Source organism: Mus musculus, chromosome 19 (genome assembly GCF_000001635.26).
Source record: "Mus musculus strain C57BL/6J chromosome 19, GRCm38.p6 C57BL/6J".
In the NCBI taxonomy this organism is placed as follows: Eukaryota; Metazoa; Chordata; class Mammalia; order Rodentia; family Muridae; genus Mus; species Mus musculus.
This window is the reverse complement of record NC_000085.6, coordinates 28,549,880-28,574,735: the sequence shown is the minus strand read 5'-3', so window position 1 is coordinate 28,574,735 and position 24,856 is coordinate 28,549,880. Positions and strand designations below refer to the sequence as shown.

The following is a 24,856-nucleotide window of genomic DNA, read 5'->3' as shown; positions in this document are numbered from 1 at the left end:
ACAAAACAAAAATAGAAACCTAAAAGATGCATCGTTTTTGGAAGAGAAAAGAAAGGCTTTTTCCCTGTTCTACTGTAAGAAAATATGTGTGGATGAGGCATGCATGTTAAACTATAGAATACGATTTGCATATTACTTCAGGGTACTGCAGCCGTGGCAGTTGGGGTTTGTCAGTCCTGAGAGACACACTTGCAATATACACACCCATTAACAAGATTATCACTTGAAGAGACACTTCATATTTCTACTGAAAAGGTTTTTTTTTTAAAGGATAAAATTTATTGATACTTAATGAAGCATGAGGTGTCTAAATGAACCATGAAAGCAAGAGCTAAACTAATTAAGTGCAGATAAAGGCTCCCAGAATACATATGTGATGTGGGCTGTGTGCTTATCAATCGTGCCTGGTTACACTGACATCTTTGATAACATGCTCCCTCCTTATAGAGGCTTTGGCAAAACGATGGTAAAGCCTCCTGCAATGTGTGAACTACAGGAAGAAGCAGCCATTTAGATTCCTGTGAATGTGCCTAGGATCGTTAGGTCAAACTCTGTGGGACTCATAGGTTACCATTCAGTAGAGTTCAGAAGAGTAAAAACAGCATATTCTTTTCACACATTCAATTTAAGTTTTTATGCTGTTTCATTCAGCGGTAAATCATTCCCTGGTTCTAAAAAATATTCATCTTCCCAACTTCCCCTCTCCCTTTCCCCAAAGAGAGAGATGCAGGATGCTAAAAGACACCCATGTGACTGTTTTTTGTTTTTTGTACAGCAGGGATTCTCATGTAAACCCTTTTCATCTGAAACTAGGGCATACAGAAACATGCTCTGCAAAGGACTCTGAGAATGCAGGAGTCATGCAACACCCAGGCCTGCTTTGAAGGCAAGCCATGCCAGCTTGTGAGGCAGGTGACTTAAGTAAATAGGGCCGTTGACATTGGCATTCACCACCTAAGTCAGTGTCTCCCTGCTCAGTCATGGGTACTGCGCATTTACCTTTCTGTAAGAGATTTAGAATCCTGCAGGTATGTAAGACAAATACTCACTTAAAATGGAGACAATTGACAAGGCACGAAAGCCTGTAGTGTGTGGGAGGAGCAGAGGCGCAAGATCTGCAAAAAGATGTTTGAGCAAAACTTTGCAAGCAAGCTTGGTTGTGCATCAGTCATCTGCAGGGGCCTGAAAACATTTACATGATGATGTCTCTATCTCCAGAAGTTCTGATTTAGGAGGCTTGGGGTGGGGCCTGAGAATTTGCATGTCCAGTAAATTACTTGATGAAGTTGATGCTATTGGCTCTTATTGGCTCTGACCCTGAACTCTGGGAATGGCTGTGGAAGAGTGTACAAGCTAAAGCAGAGGACAGATTTTAGGACCTTCTATAGAAAAGTTATGTCCATGTTGGAGGGAGGTGGTTTGTCTCAAATACATGAAAATCTTTATTCGTAGTTACGTGGGTTTGTGCATATGAAGGCAGATGGCTATGGAGGCCAGACGGTGGCATCAGATGCCCTCTGGATCTGGAGTTACAGATAATGGTGATGTGCCACCCCATGTGGTCGCTGGGAATTAGAGTAGTCCTCTATAGGAGCAGTAAGTACTCTTAACCAATGAGCCATGCTCAGCTCCTTGTTTGTCTCAGATACTTGGTAGACTTCCATCCTGTTATTTCTCTTTCCTAAAAAATTGCTTCTGTCCTCTCTCAAAAACGTTCAGGGCCCTTTTCATAGATAAGGGCATTTTAGGATATCACCATATGGCCAAGGTAACTCTTATAAGGACAACATTTTATTAGGTCTGGCTTACAGGTTCATAGGTTTAGTCCATTGTTGTCAAGGTGAGAGCATGGCAGCATCCAGGCAGACACAGGACTGGAGGAGCCAAAAGTTCTACATCTTGTTCCAAAGGCAGACAGGAGAGAACTAGTACCCATCTGGCTAGGAGAAGTGTCTCAAAGCCCACCCCACAGTGACACACTTCTTCCAACAAGGCCACACCCACTGCAACAAGGCCACACCCACTGCAACAAGGCCACACCCACTGCAACAAGGCCACACCTCCTAATAGTGCCACTCCTTGGTCGAAACATATTCAAACTACCACAATGTACCAATCCATTTTGATGACCAAAAGAGTTTATTGAGGTAGTAGTGATCATGGGTGACTCAAAGGGTGGGCTATTAGGAAGTTTGTCACTGTACAGCCGATTAAACTGCTGCAGGATCCCATCCACAGTATGGCGGCTGACAAAGAGTTGTACCACCAGAGGCTCCTGCTTCCTGTGAATTGTTTCCTCTTGCATAATGTTGGGGAGAAGAGGACCTGAAGGGACCAGGATTTGTCACCAGACACCCCAAGACCAAGTTGTCAACACAAACGAGATTTATTTGTTCTAGAGGGACAAAAAAACCCAAACAAACAAGGAATAAGAGACAAAGACAGGAGATAGAGGATGGAGTAGAAGGGCAAGGGATCAAGGGAGACAGGGAAGGAGTTTTGTCCTTAGATGTGGGGAAAGGAGTGCTTCTCGATAGAGAGCAAATAGACATGGCCTACAGGCAAATGGTGGTTTATAAAGTTAAAAGAGGAAACGCTGTGTTAGGATGAAATACTTAATTTTATTTGAGCATGTTAATTTGGATAAGCCAAAAGTGGCTTTTGATTGTTGGACTTCAGTACTTTGCTAGCTAGACATGGGGAGGAGAGGAACAACCTAAAGCAGCAGGAAGTGGCCAAATAAGAGGATCGACCTTGGTAGCTAGCTTTAGGAATTCAATCTAACGGTTTTTGGCAAGGCCTAGGAAATAGCAGGGAAGGGAAAGGCCTACCAAGGCCATGTTTGCCATGCTCAGGATGGCTAGAGGGCCCTTGTGAGGGTCTTGAAGGGAAGGTTTGTGGCTTTGTTCAGCCTCTGCTCCCTTGTTAAGGAGCATGGTTTCATAAAGTCTCATGGTGGTGATAAGCAGATTTCCTTCAAGATGACAATGGGCGTGTCCAGGCTGAAGGAAGCTGACCCACAGCCACAGTGTGTAGGGCTCTTCTTAACACGGACAGATGCTAAGTAAAGCTCAAAAGAAGGTATTTCAGCTCATTTCCCGGGGGGTTGAAGGTTTTATGGTCATAAAATTCAGGTCTGAACTTACTTTTCAGCCATATTACCTGCTTACTCCTGAAGCCACTGTGTTCCAGTCACTTCTCAGCTGAAGGCTTTTTGCTTCCCATTTCCCTGTATCTAATCCAGGCCTCTTACACAGCAGTCACACGCTCCTTATATAGGCATGACCCAGGATGCCTCACTCTATCAAGTTCACCTTGTTTTCAAGGTGGGCCTAATATGCTACTTAAGATGTTGAGAGAAATAAAAGAGGAATAGGCGTGGGAAGGAGAGGTCTCATTGGGGAGGACTGAGACTCCATTAAAGATTGAGGAGAGGACAAAAGAGGGGAGGAGAGGAGGGGAGGGAGGACTCCTTCCCTAGGAATGTTGAGAAGAATTTATTTCCTCGCCTGGGACCAGAGTGAAGCGCGTCTTTATAGTTGCTGAAGGATGTCAGGCTTGTCAATCAAGAAAACTGGCTGAGAATTACAGCATAAATGGTCATTTTAAAAATACGATGCTGGGCTTGTGTCTCTATTCATTTGAAACAGGGTCTACTAAACTAGCTGGTCTGTGACATGCCATCTTCCTGCCTCAGCTTCTTTAGTGCTAAGATTACTGGTGTATGATACCATGCCTACACTAGCTGGGCTTGCTTTTTGAATGTATTGCTCCATCTTAAACGGAAGTGATAGATTCTGAAGTTTACTTAGGCTATCCATTATTATTGTTATTAACAATTATTATTGCTAGTAGTCTACTACTTAGTCTGGTGAGATGGCTCGAGGGTGAAGGCATTTGCTGGCCCGGGCCTTATGACCCGAGTTTCATCTCTGGAATACCTGTGGCAGAAGGAACACACTGGCTCCAGCAAATTGTCTTCTGACTTCCATATATGGGAAAAATATACATGACAAAAATTATAGAAGCAAAAGAATACATTTCTAATGTGAGGAGTAGGGAACAATGATCTGGAATAGTGGTTTTCAGAAGGGCTAGTCCATATTGTTTGGGGACGTGTGGACACAGGTGCTTAGCTTCTACCCCATCCATGGCTCAGAAACTTGAGTCCCAGCAGCCTGAGTTGATGTTTTCACAAGTTGTTCAGCATGCTTTGAAAGGCAAGGGGCGAGGAACCTTCTGAAGAAACAGCAGCTATTATAGCTAATTAAGAGCTGCAAGCCCAAGAAACCTTAGTTAACAGATTGCTAGTGGCTGATGTCTTGTTGTTTGAATCCCCCCCCAATACATACTGTATTTGAAAACAGGGCATGGTAGAAAGTGAGTATAATCCTGGCACTGGGGTTAAGGTAGGGGGACTGAGAGATCCAGGCCAAGCTGGACTTCCTGGTGAATCCAGGTCAGATGGGGCTGTGTAGCAAGACTGCCTAAAAAAACCAAATCATCATCAACAATAATGAAGCAAAATAAAAAGGCTCAGCACTGAAAACAAATGGGTGAATTATTGATCTGGGGAGAAGAAAGCTGGCAGCTTTACCACTGCACAACTGCATAGGAATCTATGCCATGACTGGGATGGGTGCCTGGGAAAGTGACTTGGCTGCTGATGAACGGGCCATGGGATGGGTCAGTGACTCCCAGGTCACCGGCTGCAGGGCTGTGCTTCTCTTGCTTTTAATCTTTTGGCAGTGACTCGATAGCATGTGACCTTGTTAGTCTCTTACTTTATATTACATTGGTTTTTCTTTTCTTTAAATAGCATTTTCCCCTTAAAAATCAATGTCTGCATGTTTACTGTAAAAGCTTTTATAATATTGAATATAGAATAAAATAAAGTGACCTGTTAGTGCATCATAGATAGGGAGATAAGAGTCATTAATAGTTTTAGACTGCGGATATGTGGGTATACATTTTGATTTTACTCTATTAAAGTTTCATATTCCTTATCCTTATAATGTGTTATAAATTTGTGTGTACTTCAGTGTTCTTTTTAAAAATAAAAATTGAAGTTCAGAAGAATTTCCAACACGTGCATTGTACTGAAGTCACAGCTTATTTAATCAAGGACTCTTAGAAATTAAAATTATATCATTGTAAGTAGCACTTAAGTGATGGTGTAAGCCTTCATTTATTTCTTCAAGATAGATTACAGAGCCGAATGAATATTCTAAATACCCTTTATCATGCTAAGAATTTCCTTCCCAATAGGTTTATATCACACATTACACTGTCAGCTCAACCTGCAGGCATAATGTTGTCTATTTTTGTCTCATCTCTTGGGTCCTTCTTTTAGGAACTGTTTAAGCCTCAAATTCTTGTCGATAGTTCTGATTTATAAAAACTCTTCATTGCTTTTATATACAATTCTACTTAATTTCCCAGTCTTATGTTAGCTTTTTAATTCTGTTTGTCACCCTGATTAAGCCAACATATTTTTTTATAGTAATAGTGTTTATTTTGTCACTGTATCGCAAAGGAAATAAAAATTCAAATGCATCTCTGTTTTTGTTGCTTTGTATTTTGCTTTTAATATTTTGCCTTTTATTTTCCTGGGGTTGTGTTTGCCAGTGATGCCAGAAGCCATGGCTCCCCACTCCCTGTGCTATTCCACAGCCAAGAAAAGAGTCTGTTTGTCTTGCCTTCTGAACCTTGGTGGGTCTTGAGACTTGTGTGGCCAGTAACAAAGCAGAAGTGAGCTTGGCTTGCTCCCTCTCCCTCTCCCTCTCCCTCTCCCTCTCCCTCTCCCTCTCCCTCTCCCTCTCCCTCTCCCTCTCCCTCTTCCCCTCCCCCTCCCCCTCCCCCTCCCCCTCCCCCCCTCGTGTGTGTGTGTGTGTGTGTGTGTGTGTGTGTGTGTGTGTGTGTGTATAAGCATACTCATCCATACTTGCATATGTGGAGGACAAAGGACAACATTAGACATCTTTCTCCATCCCTCTTCATTTTACCTGTTGAAACAGGATTTCTCATGGGATCAGAAACTCAGTGTTTTAGCTCCACTGGCTGTTCAGTGAGTCCCCCAAACTCACATGTCTCTGCTTTCTCAGTGGTCGCGTCCAGTTTTTAGATGGGTGCTGGGGCTCTGAGGTCAGATCTCAATGTTGGTACAGCAAAGGCTTTACACCCAGCCCTGCTGCTCACTTCCTGCTTCCCACTTCCATCTCTCAAGCCCCAATGGCGTGGTCCTTAACTGATATGAAAGGCTCCGCTTTCCACCTCTTGGAATGGCCACCATTCTGTGAGATGCCCAAGTCATGAGCCATGGCCCTGTGCTCCCACTGTGGCTCCAGCTGAGCCCAGTGCTGACAGCTAGCATCCTTGGCAGCATGGAGGGGAGTGGCTTTAGATATCCATCCAGCCTTCAGGTACATCTGACTGCACTGCCCTAGGAGACTCCACACAGACCATTCAATTCCGAGAGCCATAGAAAGCAATGTTATTGCTTTGAGAATGCCAAGTTACAAAATGGCTTTCTACCTCAGCAGCAGATCATCAGAAACATTTATAACGCAAATGGAAAATCAACATTCCTTTCCCACTCAGCTGTGTCACAGGTTGCCCTTTCACTTTTTATTGATCCCTTTCCTTATTAGTTTATAATGACCTCATGTGCTAATTATTATATATCTGAGGTCATGATCTTTCGAATCTGCTCTGTAATAAGTTTAACCGGTCCTTCTCAACGTCCTCTGCCACCCAGTGTACCTCCCTCCAATAAAGTATCAATAATGCAGAAGATGAAACTACAGTAAACTATAAAGTAGTTAGAAGCATCAACATTCTTTGCTATATTTATTTTTCATTCCTAGGAACATGTATGTATCTATATTTATATCTTCATGGAGACAGTGAAGCATTCTTTATATTACATGCTGTTATTGGGAATTTGGATTTTTTGAATTATATTTTTGATGTTTATAATAGATTGTATATAAGAAACTTACTGTGTATGTCACGTATGTTATGTCTTGTCATCATATTAAATTTAATTTTCTTTTATAGCACTTTTGAAATTTAATTTGATGAGAAGAGTAAATGCAGTGTTTATTTAGACATGTTTAAGCTGGGAGGGATTTGGTAACTCATTTACTTCTTTGTCTGTATGATTTAGAGAAGTTAAGTTTATACCACCCCCATTTCACATTACGTAGGGAGACTAGACATCTCCCTCTTCTCCATCCTGAATCATTTGCTGTATGCTGAGCACCTGGTCCTCCTTGATCTCTTCCAAAGATAACAGCTCTGTGCTTCACAAAGAGTCCTCCATCCCTTCTGATTTCTAGAAAGTACTTCCTGTGACTGGGCTACATTTCTGCTTTCTCAGGGTTACTGTGTCCTTCATGGTTGAGGGATACAGGAAGAACGATGGTCACCAGCTTCCTAAGTCTGACTGTTAGAGGCTCTGATGGCTGTGGAGAAATGTGTTACTTGTGGCTTGTCTGGGAGAGATAAAGTTTTTGGGAGGGTTTGAAAGACCCATGTGAACTGGGCCTCTCCCAAGTAGTTGTTGAATGGAGTTCAATATTGGTTATGTGATATTTTTAATTTTTCTAGGCCTGTGAGCAAGCATTTGGCATAAGAAGGCCTGAGTGTCTTCACTCCAGACGCCCATTTTCTGTCTCCCCCAGGGCTGCTCCTGCTGGAGAGAATAAGAGCGGGTTAACTAGGGACAGTTGCTTCTGATGCTATATTACCAGGCGAAGTGAAGTCTCCGTGCCAGGGGCTCCATCCAAACTCATTGACACAGCGAGGATCCCTTCCATTATTCCAGACCCCTGAAGGCAGAGCTTTTCTTTAGAGCAAAAGACAAAGAAAGTAAGGCCACAATGCAAAGGAATTCCCTCAGCCCATAACTGCTAATTGGATGATTGTTCTGCTGTTCTTACAATGCCAGGAAAGAAGAGCCCCTAGCCTCACCCACTACTTGTAAACTTCCTTTGAGATGGAAATCTTTTTAAAAAAACTCTTCTGTCAAGCTTGATATGCTCAAATGAAACCTTTTCTCCTCTTCTTTGCAAGGGGCTTGCTGTTCCAGAGTAACCCCTATGCTGGCTTCATGGCACATTTACATTTGGCAGAGATGCAAGCCTGCCCTGTTCTATTGAAACCTGTGGTTAATCACGGTTCTTCTCCAACTTCAGGTTTAAGAACATGGGCAAATTCTCCCCCCCCCCCCCATCTCTTTGTGTAAAATGTGACTGAGGCTCAGCAGTCTCCAGCCCTCTTTGCTTCTGCAGAGGCAGAGCACCTGTCTTATCTGTGGGAAGGAAGGATTTTGAGTGCTTTGCCTGTGAAGACAAAAGGCAGAGAGAGATACCTTTCTGGGACAGTTTTCAGATCTCACTTGCACTTTTAAATGGATTGATCTTTAGGCACAGCTAAAATGTGGCATCTCTACCATTGCATTGTTTCTCCTGTCCTGTCCACTGCTCTCTGGTCAACCCTCCTTTCATCCAGCTCTCTACCTTTCAGGAACACTTCTAAACCCACTGCTCACTAGGTAGGTCCTACCATGTTCTCTTCACTGTTTTGATGGTGAAAGATATTTTTATATGCCTCCAAAGTGTTTACCCTAGTAAGCCTCACTCTTAATTTATAGCCAATAAAGGTAGCAGGATACAGAAGAAAGCAGGTTCACTTGTGTGCCAGCAACTTTTTTTGTGCATGGACTGACTGTGATATTGCTTGGCTGGGCAGTCACTTTACCTCTGTGGATTTGAGCTTTAATGTCTGTAAAACAAAGAAGTTGTATACATTGTATCTAATCTTTCTTCCTGGTTCATTACATTTGGAATTCAGAGTCTCGTGGGGGCAGGGATACATCTGTTTCTCATAGAAGAACCCTTGTAATTGTTTTTATCACTAATTCTAGTTTCAAGGTAGTTTTCTTAGGTTATAAGAGTTTAAGGTTTTTCAGATGTGAATTGGAGGGGTGGAGGGAAATTAGCATTTGTTGAACATTGGGTTTTCACAGGGCCAGGAGCTAGCTAGTTCATTCTATCTCACCATTCTATGTTACCGTGCTGGTTGAAGTGATTTGGCCAAATTTATTCAGCCCATAATCACAGATCAAATGGGACTCAGTGACTTTGCTGGGGCAAGTTTTCTGGCCTCTTCTGCAGAGCCCGCCTGACCAAGTACCCAAACTTCTGTCTTCTTCGTGGTAATGTTTTTACTGGAGAGTGAAAGGAGAGAACAGTTGCTGTTTGCCCGGGGCTGTTGCTGGCTGGTCAGACTCTACAAGTAAGTACTGTGATGTAGTTGTAGTTCTGCAAGATGACAATATAGACTACTGGGGAAGAGTTTTTCGAAAAGAGCTGTAGGCCAGCTATATGTGTTGTACTTCCAAAGTATGTTGTCCGGTAGAAACTGGTCTTATAAAAGGTCAGGTTTGCATAGGAATTTGTTCAGTGATGAACGTTCTTATCTATTTCTTACTGCGCTTGAAGCACTGTCTGTCTGTGTTCCTACAAGGGTGTGTGTATGGCATAGGTTTCTGTACATTGCTGAATACCAGTGAGTTGTACTCAAGGCTACTGAATGAACAATAAGTCACTTAGTCTTTTCTATAGAAAGACTCAGGTAGATGTGCATTCTCATGCGTTGCTTTCAATATCATCATTGTGATCATCCCTACCACCATCTACCCTTTAGTTTCTTCAGAACCTTTTTTTAAAAATGATATTTTATTCTTCACCAGTTTGTGCTACAGTTCTCTTGATTTAGTTTACCAGGCAGTTAGATCCTGAATAAATAGATGAATGAATGAACAAACAAGCATGCCTTCTGCACCCAAAATTCCCAGAAGTGAGAGAGAGATTGACATGGGATACACGTCACCATGTTCTGTCTAGGTTTTACTAGTGTTAGTCTGTCTGTATGTATGTGAAGACATGAGACTTGATGCTCCCTACACAGAGTAAATTCAGAGGCTGCTCCTGTTTGTTGGTTATATATAAAGCTGAGCTGCTGAAGGCTACACATGCTTGGTCCATCTCAGAGAAGCTGGGGTTCTGACCACCCTCCATCCTTTTGACGTACAAGTGCTTGTTCATTGGTGTCAAAGCTTAAAGACAGGCATATCTGTGTATGCTTTCCATTTGGTCTACTTGGCGATTTTATGTCAGCTTGACACAAGCTAAAGTCATCTGAGGGGTGGGACCCTCAGTTGGGATAATGCTTCCAGATCAGGTTGTAGGCAAGCACGTAGGACATTTTCTTAGTGATTGATGGACAAGGGCCCAATCCATTGTGGGTGGTGTCCTCTCTGGGCTTGTGGTCTGGGTTCTACAAGAAAGCAGGCTGAGCAAGCCACAAGGAAAAAGCTCATTGAGCAACAACACCCTTCCATGGCCTCTGCATCAGCTCTGACCCCTAGGTTCCTAACCTGTTTGAGTTCCTGCCCCAAGTTCAATGATGAACGTTGATTTGGAAGAGTAGGTCAGATAAACCCGTTCTCGCTTTTGGTCGTGGTGTTTCATCACAGCAACCCTAACTAAGATACCTTCATGTTCTCACTCTTAGCAAGCACTGTACTCTCTCACTGTTGGTTTGCTCCTCTGTGAAATGGGACGATTATATTCAGATTGTAAAATTAGTTGAAATAGAAGGCCACCCAGCAAGCCTTTCATTAATATAATTTTTTTTAAAAACCGCATAAATATGTTGGATATTAGTCCCCTATCTGATTTAGGATAGATAAAGATCTTTTCCCAGTCTGTTGGTGGTCTTTTTGTCTTATTGACAGTGTCTTTTGCCTTGCAGAAACTTTGGAGTTTCATTAGGTCCCATTTGTCAATTCTCGATCTTACAGCACAAGCCATTGCTGTTCTGTTCAGGAATTTTTCCCCTGTGCCCATATCTTCAAGGCTTTTCCCCACTTTATCCTCTATAAGTTTCAGTGTCTCTGGTTTTATGTGAAGTTCCTTGATCCACTTAGATTTGACCTTAGTACAAGGAGATAAGTATGGATCGATTCGAATTCTTCTACATGATAACAACCAGTTGTGCCAGCACCAATTGTTGAAAGTGCTGTCTTTCTTCCACTGGATGGTTTTAGCTCCCTTGTCGAAGATCAAGTGACCATAGGTGTGTGGGTTCATTTCTGGGTCTTCAATTCTATTCCATTGGTCTACTTGTCTGTCTCTATACCAGTACCATGCAGTTTTTATCACAATTGCTCTGTAGTAAAGCTTTAGGTCAGGCATGGTGGACCTAGAGGGCATCATCCTGAGTGAGGTAACACATTCACAAAGGAACTCGCACAATATGTACTCACTGATAAGTGGATATTAGCCCAAAACCTAGGATACCCAAGATATAAGATACAATTTCCTAAACACATGAAACTCAAGAAAAATGAAGACTGAAGTGTGGACACTATGCCCCTCCTTAGAAGTGGGAACAAAACACCCATGGAAGGAGTTACAGAGACAAAGTTTGGAGCTGAGATGAAAGGATGGACCATGTAGAGACTGCCATATCCAGGGATCCACCCCATAATCAGCATCCAAACGCTGACACCATTGCATACACTAGCAAGATTTTATCGAAAGGACCCAGATGTAGCTGTCTCTTGTGAGACTATGCCGGGGCCTAGCAAACACAGAAGTGGATGCTCACAGTCAGCTAATGGATGGATCACAGGGCTCCCAATGGAGGAGCTAGAGAAAGTAGCCAAGGAGCTAAAGGGATCTGCAACCCTATAGGTGGAACAACATTATGAACTAACCAGTACCCCGGAGCTCTTGACTCTAGCTGCATATGTATCAAAAGATGGCCTAGTCGGCCATCACTGGAAAGAGAGGCCCATTGGACACACAAACTTTATATGCCCCAGTACAGGGGAACGCCAGGGCCGAAAAGGGGGAGTGGGTGGGTAGGGGATTGTGGGGGTGGGTATGGGGGACTTTTGGTATAGCATTGGAAATGTAAATGAGCTAAATACCTAATAAAAATGGAAAAAAAAGAAAAAACAAAACAAAACAAAACAAAAAAACCCCGCATAAATGAGTCATTAGTATTGGTGGAAAGTACATTAGTTGCAACCATGACAGTGTCTGGAAGGGAATGTGTTCATCTGTTCCCAGCTAATTCTCTTGCGGGTCCTCGAGCTATCTAAGAAGGGGGAGAGGGTGGGGACATAGGGTTTTTGCTTGTTTCTGCAAAGAGCTTCACAGGAAGGTGACACATCAAGCGCTTTGGACATCGCTGCAGCAGTGGGGAGCTGTGGGTTCCTCAGGTGTGGAGTGTGTTTGTGGGGAGTGAGGGCCACAGGGAGGTTAGAAATGGCTGGGGCAGCGAGAGGAGGCCGCCCTGCTCTTGGCCGTGCCGCCCCCTCAGCTTCTGAAGAAGCATTGCATTTCAATTTTATTATTTTGTCCCACTTTAAATGATAAAATCCTAGTCTTCTTTTGCCTTCTGCTCATCCACCTGTACTGAAACGTGCTTCATGCATGGGGTGCTCATCACCTGAACATGGACATTGGTGTCTGCCCATCCTCTACGAGAAACTGTGGCCTGAACTCAGGGGTAGGCAGTAAGAATGGAGGTAGATAAGGCACAGGGTCTATCCTCATCTTGCTGATAGTTAATGGGAAGGCTAACATAAAGCGGTGTGCAGTAGACCCAATCAATACCTTAATAAAAGATGCATAAAACAGCGTTACCTAGGAGACAAAAGAGGGGGTGATGCACTTTGAACTTGGACTGGAAGGTAGAAACCTGGAAAACTGATTTCAAGGAAGAGGCAACACTTGAGTTGTTTTTTTTTTTTTGTTTGTTTGTTTGTTTGTTTGTTTTTTGGCTGGGAATACTGGGGACTTGGGGATGGGCATAGACTGGGGACTTGGGGATGGGCATAGACTGGGGAGAAGGCCTGGCTGGAGAGTGTGTATAGGGGGCCCTGTGGTGAGATGTGGGATATGGCCCTGAGTGAAGAAGGAAATGATGGCAGCCAGAGCTCATCCCAAATCAGACAGAATCGGGAAGATTGTTTTTTTTTTTTTTCTGAAGCCATTTTCTCTCCAGTGAGAAGGGGGAGGGAGGACTAGAGCTCAGACATTCCCAGCCCTTAGGTTAAATGTTAACTTCTTTGTGCAGTTAACAACTAACTTCAGTCTTTCCTGCAGAAGAAAAAGGAAAGAGAGGAAAACGTAATGCCACAGTAACCACCTCACTTAAACAAAACAAAACAACAAAAAACAACGCGAACCCCCCTGAAACGCCCTCCCTGCTCTTGTGTGTTTACGTGGTTCCTTGTTTTCCACTTAATAGGTTTGTAGCTCTCACAGAGCTGTGTGCACATTTGAACAACAGACTGTAGAGGCATCTTTGTGAATTCCCCACGTGTCTTCTGCAGGGTTTGCAGAGACTTAAGCTATTTTAGAACACATTCCTAGTTCAGCCATTAGAAAATTATGGGTTTTATTTGTATAAACTCAGCAGCTAAAATGGGGCTTGCAGAAAGGTGGGTGAGCTCACCACAGTCTGCTCTGACCCAGGCAAGTTAATGACCTGCCCAGCATTGTTCTCGCTGGTCTGTACTGGCTGACTTCAGCCAGCAGTTCCACTTGAAGGGAGACATTGTTTCTTAGGCTGCATTTGTCAGAAGCTCTTTGCTGCCAGCCTCTTAGCAGCCCTGATTGTGCCTGTTGCCTGCACTTCATAAAAACCTCCTGAGCAAGTGGCCCTAGGAATGTATGCAAAGTAGGCCTTGCAGCCTTCTGAGATCCCCAGCAAACAGCAAGATGTAAACACCTCCACACCCACAAGTGTTCTGAGGAAGCCCTACTGTGCAAGGACTTTGAATACTCAGAACCATGAATAATTTAAGCCTGAGGTGCCTTTGCTGTGGACTCTTGACCATTGTTTCAAAGAGTGATGGTAATTCATAGGATGAAGGTAGGTGGAGGAGCCCGGGTTGCAATTTCTGTTTGTTGTAAATATGAAATATGCAGGAGACTGGATTTTCAAAACCTCTAAAGATATTACCTATATAACCTACACGTCAATGGATGAGTGAATGGCCAAAGGAGATCAGTTGCAGTGGGCTTCAAGTTTTAAATAACCGGCATTAAGACTGTGTAGCTGGAAACTATGAGATGGCTCGTAAAGTGGCCTTTCATTTGGTGTGAGATGGAAGTACTTGACTTGGAAGATGCCGTCACACACAGCCAAATGGAGAAAGAATGGCGGTACAGGTTTCTAAAAGTCAAACCGAACACTGTTTGGAATGCATACAAAGTCAAATCCTTGGTATCTGTATCAAAGCATCACAGTGTACCTCATAAATTAGTGTTGTTATTGTGTGTCAGTTAAGAAACCTCCTGACACATTCCTGTTGGCCTGTTGTGAGGAGTTATTGAATTATCTTTTCCTTTGCTGTTTATCTAGAGAAGTGTTTAGTCTTTTTTTAAACGAGGCACTTTTTTAAAGACAGAGGGAATCCATCTGATAAAGAATTGTCTGAGGCCAGCGTTCTGGAGTGCTGGAGAGAAAGAGAAGCCACTGTCAGGCACTGTGTCCACAGCTGCGAAAGCAGAAATCCATCTGCCAGGTCCAGGTGACTTGAGAAGTCTTCTTTCTTCTGCATCTCAGAACGCATTCCTGGGAGGATTGCTGCTGGGTAGTGTTGCATGTCAGAGATGAGGGAGGTTTAGTTATTAACCCCACATAGAGGGGAGAGAGGGGCAATGGGCAGCCGCTGGAATGAGGAAAGGACCCAGCCGAAACATTTCCAAAAGGGCTTCTTGTTGTTTATACTTGTTAATTATTAATATTAATTATTGATGAAAACGGTTTTGAGTTACATGCCACACATTGTTTAGGAATGAATTATCGCACGTCTTATCTGGAACTAGAGTAGGTATTAAACTCTTTCACGTAATCCATATTTATTTATTTAATAAGATTTTTCTCCCCCTCTTTCAGTGCTAAAGACAGAAATGTTGGCGTTGCTGGTGTAATGAGTCTGTGTGCATTTCCCCATCAGCTTTGGGTGGCGTCTAACACTAAGTAACCCGCTAGGAACTGAGTTAGACAACGAATGGCAACAATGTAGACAACTCTGAAGAACCAGTACAAAGTAGCCTTGTGATACAAGACCCTGGTAATCCCGGGGCCTGGGAAGCAGCATTGCTACATTGCTTAAGCACTCATTTGTTTACCTTCAGGCAGGTGCTCTGGTCATCTCCGTCTCAGAAGGGCTCTCACTTAAGGCTTCTGTTTTGTAGGGTGTCATTTAGGTGCAGGCGTATTCGGTTCCGATTCAGATGAGTACAGCAGGTGATTGAAGATCCCTCTGGAATCAGACCAGAGCTGCCTAATGCTCCAGTGAGAGAGGAGACGGGGGAAGAGGGAGAAAGAGGAGAAGGGAGGAGGGGAGGAAAGGTTAGAAATTGAGAGAGATAGAATTTGGAGGTCTCTGGCTGGCTGGCTGGCTGGCTAGAAACTGATGTGACTTGAGAACTTGGTTCTGCTGGGAGTCAGGCTGTAAAAGGCAGTGTTGATGTTGCTTAGGCACTTGGGCTCTTTGGATGCTATTAGGTTCACTTAAGCCCAGTTCTTAAAGAGCTGAGATGTTAGAGCTCCCCTGGGCTTGCTTTCTTTTTCACTTTAGATTGTCTCGTGGCTGTATATTGTCTCTCTGATCTATCATAGCAGTGTGTACAAGTACTTAGTCATGGCACAGGCAGGCAAAAGAACTGAATCACCTCTAAGATTATGTTCTCGTTTGCCAGGCTAGCCTTCCTGGTTGGTGAGTTTTCCCACTTGGGAAAGCGGCAGCAGTGGCTCTAAGGGAGAGTTAAGTAGCAAACTGGCTTGGATGAGGTCTTTCTGTCATCTGAAAGGTTTGGCCACTGTCCGGCTCTGTATCGGGAGGTGTGGTCAACAAGTAGTTGATGGACTGTTTCGCATCACAGATTCTCTAGGAGGCCTGGGAAATTCTGCCTGAGCTATGTGGAGGTTTTACGCAGATAAACTTTGCTTTCGATGGGCTCACTTGGTCTGGGGACAAAAACTCTGCTGCTGTGGAAAGGGGGTCGGGGGACAAAAATAAAAGAGCGGTCCTTTTCCACAGTTACTGCCAGCTCTTGGTTTCTCCAGAGAGGATTCCTGGTAGAGACAGTTATAAAGAATAAATCATGCTTGTAAATGAACTCTGTGTTCTTGCTCGCGTATTTCCCATAATTCTAAAGAAATATAATACAGGTAAGTGTTTTGTGTTCTCACTGTGATTTATATTTACAAGAAGTGAAAAAAGAATGAGATTAAAAACTGGAGGAAAAGCTTTTACTTATCAGTGGCTTAGGCTTTTATATCTCCCAAATTCTCAAATTCTAGTCTCTATAAAATCATCTAGTTTCTTGCCCCTAGCTATGGTTGGTATTTCCAGTCTTTTTTTTTTTTTTAACCCAGAGACCTTTGAATTATTTTTATTCATAAGTGAAAAATGTATTACAGCTTTATTTCCTTTTATTAATAGTTCCTTCTTGCCCTCAACAACTCTCTGACTTTTTGGCATGCGGAGAGCAATGAGCTCATGCTTAATCATGTATAAACAACCGTCTAATTATATGGTTTTGAATTTTCATCTGACCAACTAAACAGAAATGACACAGAGACAAGAAACCTGACAGCCCCCCCCCCCCCCGTCTTGGATACCTGGCCTCTCTCTGCCTCCCTCTCTTTCTCCATGTGTGTAGGAGCATGCATGTTTCAACTTATCAAAAAAAAAAAATCAGCTCACATTTGCCAAGTTTCTGAGGTAAAATTGTTCTTTTCAAGGCTACGTGTCAAAAAACAAGTCTGTCAGGCTGAATTATACGTCTTCTTTTCCTACTTCTTTCAAACTCCATTCTTCTCTCCTCTGGATGGAGGTGTTACTAACATTCCTCTGACTGCTGGTGTCAGGTGACAGAACACCACTCAGGCCAGATTTCCCAATCTTCCCTGTGCCTTTACTTCCCAGGCCCTACAGAAATCATCCCAGTTCTCCCTCCCTCCCTCCCTTCCTCCTTCCCTTAAATCCTCTTGACACAATTGGTTTTTTGTTGTTGTTTGTTTGTTTGTTTAATAAAATAAGATGGTGGGAAAATTTTATGAAACAGAAGTGATCTCTCTGTTTAAATGGAAAGGGGAAGTCGTTGGCCATTTCTTTTGCTTTCTCATCACTAGATACTAGAATTCTGAACACAGAGCAAAACCTCTTGGATATTTTAACAATTCCAGCATAGATTGTTCGGTGTGCTTGATAGCAGAAGGAAGGAAATGATGGGCTCTCAATGAAAGAAAGGTCCCAGAGGACCTTCCGATATGTGGAATGTGGAGTAGTGAGACTCAAGAAGGGATTGGGGTGGGACAAGGAAATACAAAACACTAGAAAGTTTCATTTCTTGCAAGCTGATTAAATTTAGATCCACCATTTGCTGTTGGCAGTATGGTGATACAGTGTATACTTGGCATTTATCACGAGGCTAGATTAAATTTGTAGCACACAGACATAGGTAACCATGTGATACGAGGGATGTGTAAACTACTTCATAATGATTATTTCACTAAACACACACACCCCTGTATTTGACTACTACAGGCTGCACTTTATGTACCATAAAACTTAGATATTCTAATGCTCATCTTTGTGTATGTGTGTACTTTGAAGATAGGATTTTACTGCGTAACCTAGGCTGCCCGGGAATTAGCTAGGCTCAAACTAGTGGTGCTCGGGTCCTTTTCAGCCACTGGAATTGCAAGGATATGTCACCGCACCCAGCAGATTCCACCTTCTGTACTTCAAACTGTCAGTTATACTTTATTGAAGGTAGATATCAAGGAAGAAGTGCTTTCCTTTTTTTTAGTTTTGTTCTTAGTATTTTCCAAGAGGAGTATTTCCAAAGCAAGTTTGGCTGCTGTCATACCAGTGAAGAAGTGAGGGGAGATCCTTGTGAAAGTTGGCCAAAGCAACAGATTTCCTCATTAGCCCTTTAGCCTTAAAACATAATTGGATTTCTTAGATTTTTTTCTGAAACACACATATCTGTAAATGGTAAAATTTCATACACGTAGGTGATTTAGTTTGGAAGCACAGAGACCCCAGCTTGAGAACTTACAGTTCGCAAGGTCCTGCAGAGGTTAATGTGGACGGTTGAAGGACCGTTGAGTAGTTAAATGCTGCCTGGTAGTACCCTCCCATCGTCCTGCCCACCAGTGGGAGCTATTCTAACTCAGCCACCATAAGGTAATAATTGATTACAAAGTGTGAATTTCTTTCAGTATCCTCCATCCTTTCCTGTTACAAGAAAAATCAAAGTGAGGTGTTTCCCTGTAGCTATTTTTGTCTTATTATGGAACATTTAAGAAGGAAATGTCCTGCTTATCAACTGCCTCACCTGCCGCAGGGAGACAAAGAGGTACTGCATGTATCAAATTCAGAACTCTATGTACACGATCTTCTGAGAGATGGAAGCATCTTATTTTCTTGTTATTTACTGAAGGACATAAAGTCTTAAATGTCTTCAACTGCATTATTTGTTCTTTTCTGAGAAGTCATACATTATTAATGACGTAAGAAGGCCACTTAGCATCCCCTTCTTACTCACCTTGGTTTCCAGCTTTGGTATTCAAATTCAGATAACTAACTAACACTCCTTTTTAAATAAGTATTCTCCCCCCATAATCTAATGGCATAAAAATGTATTAGCTCGGCTGTATCCACAACATTGCTTTTATATGCTGTGTGTGTGTGTGTGTGTGTGTGTGTGTGTACCCTCATGAATGTTGGGCAGTACTTGCATGCACTGCCCATGGAGGCCAGAAGACAGCACTGGATATCCTGGACTGGAGTATACAGTTACACACAATCGTGAGCTGCCTTGTGGGTGCTGGGAATTGAAACAGGGTCTGCTGGGAGAGGAACTAGTGCTTTTAACTGCTGAGTCATCTCTCTAGCTGGTGAGCTTTTATTGGGGGAGGGGTATGTGTTCACGAGGCTGTGTGCACATGTGCCTATGAAGGTCAGAGCTCAATATCCATCCTTAATAGCTTTCTGCCTTATATTTTTGAGTCTTACATTGAGCCTGGAATTCACGGATTTGACTAGACTAGTTTGACTAGCAAACCCCAGGAATCCTCCTGCCTCCTGAGCTCCAGCAATGAAGTTACAGTATGTACCACTCTGCAGGCTTTTGTGTGACTGCTGGGCATCAACTCTGTTCTTAATGCTTGCAAAGCAAGTTGCTTTACCAGTGAAGCTGTCTCTCCAGACCCTGCTTTTGTGTTTGCCTAGAAGGAATTTCTGATGGCACAGCGCTCTTCCCTCCTATTCCAGCCATTATTGGTTGGAAGTTACCGGCTAACTGAGCATGCGCAGGGTAATTCAGTCACAGTCACCATACTAACTCACCTTGACTTAGGTTCCTTCCTTTCTTTCCTAAGTTCACAAACAGCATTAGATAAAAGAAGAAGTCTTACAGTGTATAGGCTCCAGCCAGGTTGCCTGTGAGTTGGGGTTTGTGATATTTGACCCTTGTTTGTTGTTTTTAGTTTGGTTAACATTATATCATTTCATACAGCGCTATTTTTTTTTAACCAAAAGGTAGTTATTTCAGGCTTTATATTGTTCTTATTTTAAACGAATTTGTAGTTTAAGTGACTTACTATTTTAAATAATTCACACACACACACACACACACACACACACACACACAATGGGAAATGGTTCTTTAAATAAATGCATACCTGCTCCCATTTCTAAGATTGGTGAGATATTTAGTCTCAGTCATTGTTGGTGAGGTAACTTGATGTTTTTTTTGAAGCTTAAATGATATTCCAGGATCCTTGAACAGAGCAGAAAACTCATAGCTTCTCTGTCAGATTTCTCCTGAGTTGTGGATGGACCCAGCCCTTGTTTTCTCTTTGACACAGAATGCTTTGCAGGTTCTTAGAGTCCCAGAGTCCAAGGAATGGCTTTTGCATCTTGGCAGGCAACCACTCCTTCATCCCTATTGCCTTCCTCTGGGAACCACCTCTCTGCTCCAGGGACCATTAAATTGCTGTTCCTAGGTGGTAGCTGGTTCTTCTTTTGCTCTCTCTCTCCCTTCCTTCTGTCTCTTCCTTGGGAAACTCTCTCTTTTTTGGGAAGGTTTGTGCCTTCTGAGCACTTGTTATTCCCAATGGATTTAGGCATCCTTCAGAGCTAGAAGAGAGGACAAACTCCAGTAGTGTTGACTTTGTGTTCTTGATGCAGGTGCCTGAACAAGCAGTAGTTCAGCCTGTGAACTTCAGCTACTGAAATGGACTGTAGAGCTTGAGACAGGGTTGATAGGTGGGAGGAACCAGAGGGTATTTGTCTGAGGAGACAAAGGAACCCCTTCAGGGGTTTCTAGGAGTGAAGCAGTCTCCTTTCCATTTCTTAGGAGTGTAAGTGACTTAAGTTTGACAAAATGAATATAAAGTTCATAACTACTTGTGGATTGACCCTTTGTAACCATTTGGCAAGGAGGCCAAGTAAAAGGTGGAAGAACAAACTTTACAGATAGCATAGGTGTCACTTTTTGTTGGTCATTCCTTAAGTACGCTTAGCTGCTAAGGAACTGGATCTGCTATGAAAGATTGGTGGAGACCTGGCTTCCCAACCAGGTATTAATAATTAAAATATTCCAGTAGCTTATGTTGAGTAGGTTAGACTACTTTTCTTTAATCTTGAGAGAGGGAAGGAAGAAGAGGGAGCGAGAGGGAGGGAAGTCGGGAGAGGGAGGGAGCCTGGGAGAGAGAGGGGAACAAAACACCAAAAGAAGACATGCTGTAAAACAATCCAGTGTTTTCGAGTTGAGGCAAGCTTCTCCTGAGCAGATCCCAAGCCGTCGTGTTCTTCACTGGATGACGCGGGATGAGATTCCTGTGCATCTTACAGGCAACCAAATCAGCTATTACAGAAGCAGACTACCATATTGAAATTATAACAGTTGTGATTGTATTATCACTCTAGGAGGGGTATTGTAACAAAAGGGAATTCCACTCCTTCTCTTCAAAGCTCCATGTCCCTGAAGTAGGAATGAGATCAGCGGGCAAAGTTTCTTAAGGTAGTCAAGGAAAACTAGAGCTGCATCCTGGGTAGGCAGGGATTAGGTGTGAGAAATCTAAGGGAACTGTAGCTGTGTCATGGCAGCTGTGTCCCTTGATGGTCCGGATGCTCCTTTCTGGTCAGGCATCCTTGAGCTCTTGGTGTGTTTGTCCTCCTGTGTCAGAGACTAAGGCACCAGCAACTTTCCCAGTTGCCATGTATAAGGGCTAAGAAAGTCCTGAAACCTCAAAGGACCCCAGCTTCATTATATTAGCTGCATTGTACTTTTAATAAAGTTTCCTGACTCTGTGGGCTTTCAGTGACATCATGGGATAAAATACCCTAAAAGACCCCAGGCCATCATGATTTGGGGGCAAAGGGTATTTCATGACAAAACTTTCCCTGGTGAGAAGTAACATACGCATCTACTCACCGTAGATAGGGAGGGAGCCCATTACAAACCAAGGTACGGACACCACCCAAGTACAACTTTGTGAGCCAGTGAGTTTCATTGGCTTACAGGAGTATGGGTGAGGGGTTGCTTATAGGAGCAGAAATCATTACCAAAGTCATTACTCAAATCATTATTCAAAGCCCTCACCAAGCCTGCCCCAGCATGGGTGACAGCTCACAAAAGCAGAGAAGCTAGAGAAAACTGCACAGCTTACGGACAGCTCAGTGGGTTGGAGAAAGTCTCCTTTCTAGGTGCCCAGCTTGGTCTAAATCTCTTCCAGGCTGCCTGGTTGGTCTTTGCCACTAGCTTGTTGAAGAGGAACTCTCACCTTTTATTGTTTAGCCTCCTGGAGAAAGGCCTTGTGAATCTAGTCAGTTTCAGGGATTTCCTGAAGCTATTCTGAGTTGTTTACTTTTTTTCTTAGGACCTCCACAAGCAAGGAGGAGTGTTTCAATTTTGGAGGAAACTGTTACAAAACAACAGGTCGTTTAACTCCGAAATAGTGCTGTATCCTTCCTTGGGGTGGGGTGCAGTCTTTAAAAAAGACAGAACATTAGAAAATTTGCCTGGTAACATATTTTGAGGGAGTATGGACAGAGGGGCAAACTGATATTTCCAGCTCTTGTAATGCAGAAACTGGAAATACCATCAGTTGTGTTTACTGTCTAGGGATTTAAGTATCATGACTTTTAAGTATCATTCAAGAAGATACTTCCTAACTGTATTTGTGGCTTTGGACTACATCTGCCTTATTAGTTCTCTGCAATCCTTAATCTTTATCTTTTATGTAGCAAATACTCAGTGAGCCACAGCTCTCTGGCAGAAGGGTCTTACATTGGTTTATATGGTGACACATGTCACTAGCAGGTGACATTGTGATTTTCCTTGTAACCTTTGGTTTGCATTGGCTTGAAGGGAAATAGCTCATTAAGAAAATGCATGACCTGGATTTATGAAAGAAAGATCTGGAACCCGGTGCACTCATACTTGCTCTGTTCCTTCCACGTTCTCCTCTCCCTTCCCCTCCCTCCTAATACGATTATTGCGTTTGTCCTGTCAGCTCTGCTTGGTTCTTCATAGACACAAGCCTGTGATCAGCACAGTGTCTTTCTAGCTTGGTTTTTGCCTTCAGTCTCTGCTCTGCCTCCGTGTTTTCTGAAAGACTGTTCTCTTCATCATCCCCATCATCCCGTGCTTATGAACCTGCTATAGCTCTGTTAGTGCCTGGACTTGGCGATGCTCAGTTCTTTAGTAAGACCAGGGATCTCTGAGGTTTATGGGGTACTCACTGTGCTGGACAAGCATGGAAATACTTTATGTATTTTTATTTATTCAATCCTTTAAACAGCTTATGAAGGTAGAAGTGGTTACCATACTAGTTTCCAGATGAACAGCAAAGGCACAGAGCACTTAAGGAACTTCCCATGGGCAGAGTCATGCAACGTTTGAGTCCTCTCTGGTCCCATGACTTACAATGCTTCTGTTCCACCTCCATAGTGCTTTCTCAGTGCATTGCTCTCTCCTCACCCTGGGCATCTCATTGGTCATACTGTCACCTATTCTTCTGGCACAGAGAGGCTCAGAGCCTCGCCTTTCCCTCCAAGCTTATACAGACTTGTTTTTGTTTGTTTGTGTTCCTTCTGTTCTCAGCATGAAGGCAACATGATTCAAAATTGGATGTTGCCCGTGTTCTCCTGTTAGTTTAAACACCCTCCAATGGGCCAGAAGATTTTGCAGAAAAGCTAATCCCAATGGCCAAAAATTCCACTATATGGTACAGTGCCAAGCCCACAGTAGGTCAGTGTGACTTGCTCATGGTACAGTGCCAAGCCCACAGTAGGTCAGTGTGACTTGCTCATGGCCTTTGATTAAGTCAGTTTTCTCCACGTAAAGTATGCTTCCTCCCTGTCTCCCCTCATTTTTTTTCTTGTGTTGGTGGAAATCTTTTTCTAAGTAATTTCACCTTCATCCGTTCCCACAGTCGCATCTAGCAGACGGGCCTTGGTGTAAGCCCATCTCATTAGACCGTATGCAGGAGCTAGCTGCCTGACTTGCTGAAAGGGAACTCCCTTGAAATATCTAGTCCGGCAGAAAGGGGTCACCGCAAACTGATAACTGACCCACCAGTAGTAAATCACTACGGAGCTGGGCTCACATTTCAGATTTTGAGAGTAACGATTCACTCATTTAACAAATACATCTGGTCTCTTCCCGTGGGATTGTTGGAAATTTTATCACGGGAGAAGCAGTAAAATGTGCTTACATTTCCTCTTTGGTTTTCGAGGCTAATTGTGGGTGAACTTTATTTAACACTCTTGCTATACTGAGAGTCTCTGCGGAACAGGGAAGCTTTCAGTTAACTTGGCAAATCATTACAAGGGAGAACAGGAGGGTCAGCAGAAGCTTTTTGTACTAATTGGTTGATAATTGATGTATAATGGCTGAGAGATGGGACTTTAGAATATAAACCCCAGGAACGACGTCGAATCTATCATCCATCTTTATGAGGTGTCTGGGAGCTATGTGGTCTTTGTAGCATCTTGCCAGAAGTGCTCAGCAGTGTGGGAAGCAAGGTGAGAGCTGAGGCCCACAAAGTGAGGTTCTTAGGAGTCAGGACAAGCATAGGGCAGTTTACAGTCTATCAGGTATAAATGTAAGCCCATGTAATATAGACATGAAATGAGTAGGGCTGGCGATTCCATTCTTTGAGGTCAACATGCCTGCAATGTTAGGTAAAGTTGGAAGCATGTTGGTGTAAAAATTGTACACTTGGGAAATAAACACAGGCAAATGAAGCTGAGCCCGCGAGGGCAAGCTAGTGGGGGAATGTATGATTCCTGGGTCTCTTCTTGAGTTACGACTTGGCCTCTTTATTTGATCACTTTGGGAAGGAGTCACAGAAGAGACTTTATAGATGTACCCCACCTTCAACTCGGTTTTCTCAGTTGTTATACTTTAGTTATAAAACCCCCAAATTTACTCTAACTCGCTTCTATAACCATTGTGTGACTTTTCTTTGTCCACACTGGCCCTTCTTTGACTTCTACTTTCTCTTTCTCCCATTGCATTTAGTCTTCCTCAACTCTTGGGGAAAGAGTTTACTCTGGGGTGAACTTCCAGTGGCATGTACTGTAACTTACAGCATGGGCCCCCATGGCAGACAGCCAGTTGTGCCAGCATTATCAGGTTAGTGGGCTCAGAGCAAAGTTTAATTGAAGTGACCCCCTCATGATGCTAAACATTAGTCTAGAGTGGAATCAGCAATGATGTGAAATATCCAGCTT

At 43.2% G+C, this 24,856-nt stretch overlaps 1 protein-coding gene across 6 annotated transcripts in view; it reads left to right on the top strand.

The window, feature by feature from the left end:
- Glis3 (GLIS family zinc finger 3) overlaps positions 1-24,856 on the top strand; it is a 421,415-nt gene that overhangs the window by 105,530 nt on the left and 291,029 nt on the right. The window contains exon 1 of one of the 6 annotated variants that reach the window (XM_006526985.4): positions 13,523-13,959. The exons of the other annotated variants lie outside the window; for them this stretch is intronic. The gene's annotated coding sequence lies outside the window, so the exon portion shown is untranslated. Of the gene's footprint in view, positions 1-13,522; positions 13,960-24,856 lie in introns of those variants that run through there. 6 annotated transcript variants of the gene reach the window in all.